The sequence below is a fragment of the Kryptolebias marmoratus genome, linkage group LG15 (assembly GCF_001649575.2).
Source record: "Kryptolebias marmoratus isolate JLee-2015 linkage group LG15, ASM164957v2, whole genome shotgun sequence".
NCBI lineage: Eukaryota > Metazoa > Chordata > Actinopteri > Cyprinodontiformes > Rivulidae > Kryptolebias > Kryptolebias marmoratus.
In genome coordinates, this window is record NC_051444.1 from 871703 (window position 1) to 875690 (window position 3988).

At 41.6% G+C, this 3988-nt stretch overlaps 1 long non-coding RNA gene across 2 annotated transcripts in view; it reads left to right on the forward strand.

The window, feature by feature from the left end:
- The first annotated feature begins 725 nt into the window (after positions 1-725).
- The window catches only part of LOC119617730, a 6024-nt gene continuing 2761 nt past the window's right edge, over positions 726-3988 (forward strand). Inside the window, exons 1-2 of one of the 2 annotated variants that reach the window (XR_005234124.1) lie at positions 726-1752; positions 1863-1930. This is a non-coding gene — a long non-coding RNA (uncharacterized LOC119617730). Of the gene's footprint in view, positions 1931-3988 lie in introns of both variants that reach the window. The other variant, XR_005234123.1, reaches the window with a different exon arrangement.

Consider the following 3988-nt stretch of genomic DNA (forward strand, 5'->3'; position numbering starts at 1 on the left):
GGTAAAAAGATTTCCAGTTCCTAAAGCATCATTGTTTTATATAAAAACTCTGTATTTTTAGTCCTGGTTGGTTTGGAGGTATTTTCTGCAGCTGTATTACTGGATATTTATAGCTGATGCTGAACTGTTGCTCGTCTTCCCGGTTTCATGAAACCAAGCATTCCTCTAATTGTGGGTTAGTTGTAAAAAATGTGGAATTTCCCTCTTTTTGTAGTCTGCCAAGAGCTTCATCCTCCTGAGGAGGAATTCAAATTCCAGGACTGTTTCAGCTTGGCCGTGAACAAATCCACTCACGAGGAAGAAAAGATTCCAGAGGATCTCAGGCTGGGAGAAGAAGAAGAATGATATAAAATAAAACATTAACTAGTTACAACAAGACCAGCTGGTTCCTGATGACACTAACATGTTGATGTTGGTCATAGTGTTTGGAAAAAGAAAGTCCTCCATCTTTAATTCAGCTCGCTGGTTTCTGCTCAGCTCTCTGAGGTTCTGGTTCTGGTTCCAGAATCAGCCCAAACCATCAGCCCTCCACCACCGTGCTGACAGCTGCAGTGCATTCTGGGTAAACATCTGTCCTCTGGTCTGCAGAGGAGCCCAAACCATCAGCCCTCCACCACCGTGCTGACAGCTGCAGTGCATTCTGGGTAAACATCTGTCCTCTGGTCTGGTTCTGCTCCAGAAGTCTGAGCTGCCATGTTGTTTTTAGAGAGAAGAGGCTTTAACCTTTGACCTTTGACCTGCTGACTGAGGCCTGTAGAGGCTGAGATGGAGCTCATTTCTGTCAGCACTGCACGGTCTGACCTTCAGGGTGAAGCTGTCTTAAATGTTTCCTTTTGTGAATAATCTTACTCTCTATAGAACGATGGAGTCCTGAGGACCTTTGACCCTTTCCAGATTGATTTTTTGAGGTCATTGCTGATGTCTTTCCGCCCTGGTGTTGTGCTAACACACACCTGCAGCTCCTCAGCAGCTCCTGGTCCTGAGGAAGCAGCTGGGTGGAACCAGGTTCTGGTTCTGTTGAATAAATAATGACTCGGTGGAACCTGTCGGGTCTTTTTCTTCTCCTGAGGTTAGATTAGAATCATTTTAGAAGCTGATAAAGATCAGATCAGTTTATTATGATGTGTGAAACCCTAAAACTTCAAATGAAAGTTAAAACGTTCCCATTAATGAGGTGAATTATATGAATTCAGTGAGACAGAATCTCTTTTAAAAAAAGAAACTCAGTAAAAATAGACTTTTTGTTGAACTATCGGCTGATTAAAGCTGCTGTTTCAGATTAAATAACATATTTGTGCTTAAATGATAATTATTTAAGAATAAAATGTTTATTAAAAATCTTTGTATTTGTTATAAAGTCATAGTTTCTGTGTTACTGATTGATGTTTCCTCTTTTTAAGAGCCAAGGTCGTCTGAGAGGTTCCCTCCTGCGGGTCGGTTCCGACGCTGATTCTCGGAGGTTTTTCCCACCGTCTGACCCGGGAGGAAATCGAAAGTCCTGTTCAGCAGGAACAAAAAGTGTCAATGTTGCCGTTGATTCACTTTGGGGAAAAGAAGTGTGTGAGATAAAGGGAGCGTTATTTATCTTTGTTAAGGTAACGCTCAGTATCGAGCTGTGGTAATTAGAGCTTCGGAGCAGAAACCAATGACTGTGGGAAGCTCTGCTTCTACAAATAGTTTCCAACCAATGGATCGATGGATCTGCAGTCAGCTGGGCTTCAGCACCGCTGGAGAGGATAAATGCTTGATAAGGTAACAGCTTGATTATCGCTGGAAAAGAAAAGATTATTGGTAAAACTGGAGTTTGAGTGAAATCTTCAGGTCTGAAAGCTCCTTCTGTCTGTGGAACATATTTAATTTAGGGACAGCGTGACCTAAAGGAAGAAAGGAGCTTTTTATTTTATCATCGGGCTCTTTGACACTGAAGGAGGTGAGCTGAAAAGAACTCATCATCTAATCAAGAACTTCTTCATAAATAACAGCTTTTTCACTTTATTATCACCTGCCATGACCACACAGGTGTATTCGTCTGAAGATGTAATATTAACATACAGCAAGTTATTATTGTATAAAAAAGAAACAATAAAGACTTGTCTCCTATAAAAGCTAAATCCCTTAAATGATTGAACTTTTATTTGAGGACATTTAAGTCTTAAATAACCAACAAACTGGTCTTTTATTTCTGTTTACTATTATACTAAAACTTTCTTTCTTTTTCAAAGTGGGCAGCTTATTTTAATAATTTCTCACAACTGATAAACACTTAAATAAAATCCAAATGCCAAAGATACAGATATATTTATACAGTTTATAAACTAATTAACTTTAGAAATTGTTTATCTTAAATTAATATTACTGCTGAATTGAGAGGTTTGACATCCAAACATCAGCTTTGTTTTGTTTTTTGTTTTTTTGCTGTAAAAAAAGTTCATTTTAGTGACATTTTTCTGTTTGTTGTTACCTAACATTACTAACCTGATAAAAAAAATCTAGTCTAAATGTATTTAATAATTTCTGTTAGTTTGTATGAAGTTAAGGTAAATAACTAAGCAGATTTCTACAGAATAGTCCAGCGTGTGGAGGAGTAGAGAAGTTTGGAATCAGAATATCTCATTATAAATCCACTTCAGTCCCAAACTGACTGAGTCTTCTGTAGGAAACAGTTTAGTTTTTGGTTTTGCTTGTTTTATTGTTTTATTTTAGGTTGTTTTGTTTTTTCCTGCTGGAGGTCATGGAGGCCCAGAGCTGGTCCCTGGTGTCGGTTCTGACCCAGTTTTTGCCCATGTGTGGTCGGATCGCTCGGTGCTGAGAGGCCAATAAAAGGAAACATGAGGCTTCCCAGAGAAGGGCACTAATAACTGGTGTTAGCGTGAAGAGACGGGCCGTGGGTGGCCTTCATGGTTCCTGCAGATATCAGGACTGTCTGCGGGGGCGGCCGGGAATTATGGATCCAGCCTCCAAGTCCTGGAAGGATGGAAAATAAAACGCCTCAGATGGGCAAACTGCAGGAGAAACACACAGATGAAGAGATGCTGTACGTCAGAAGAATCAGACAGCCGTGAGCAAACAGGAATGTCTCATCCATCATCTGAAAACAAGACATGGCCACCCAACTAAACCAGCAGGTCGGAGACAAGAAGAGGGTGCAGGTGGGACAATCTGTCCACAGGACAAATCTGGCCTTTATGGAAGAGTGGTGAGAAGAAACTATCACTGAACACATCATCCCCACTGTAAAGCACGGTGGTGGCAGCATCATGCTGCAGGGATGCAGAGAAGCTGGTCAGGGCTGATGGGGGGATGGATGATGAATTCAGGACAGTCCTGGAAGAAGACCTGAAACCTCCAACCAGATCTACAATAGAGTGGGTCAGAATCACACAAAATACTCCGAAGTTTGTGGCTGAAACTGGACAAAAGGTGAGAAAATATACATACAGTAGCTGTGAACAGCTGATCGATCTGTCTGGACTCGATGTTTTCTGGGTAAATGAAGTTCTGTGTTATTCAGACAGGCGTGCTCCTTCACTGCTGCCCTCCAGTCTCCTCCGGCTCCGCTTCCATCCACCGCCACCGAAACGCATCAATCATTCCTCGAGGCCAGACGCTTCAGTGAACACAGAATATTGATATTGCTTTCAAGATGAGGGGCATGAACATGATCTCTGACACCTATCAGCTTTGCCTTTTTAGCTGCTCTACATGGAGCCTCTGAAGCGTTGATTCGCCGGCCGGGAGTTTGTTTAAAGCCAACTTAGGTCTGATGTGCAGAGAGCGTACAGATGTGAAACATTAGGACAACAAACGTTTTCATTGAACCAAGAAATTATATTTACTGTGAAAACCGTGAAGGCAGAGAGCTTAATGACTGCTGGGATCTGCTGGAATCAGCTGGAATCTGCTGGAATCTGCTGAAATCTGCTGGAATCTGCTGAAATCTGCTGGAATCTGCTGGAATCAGCTGGAATCTGCTGAAAATCTGCTGAAA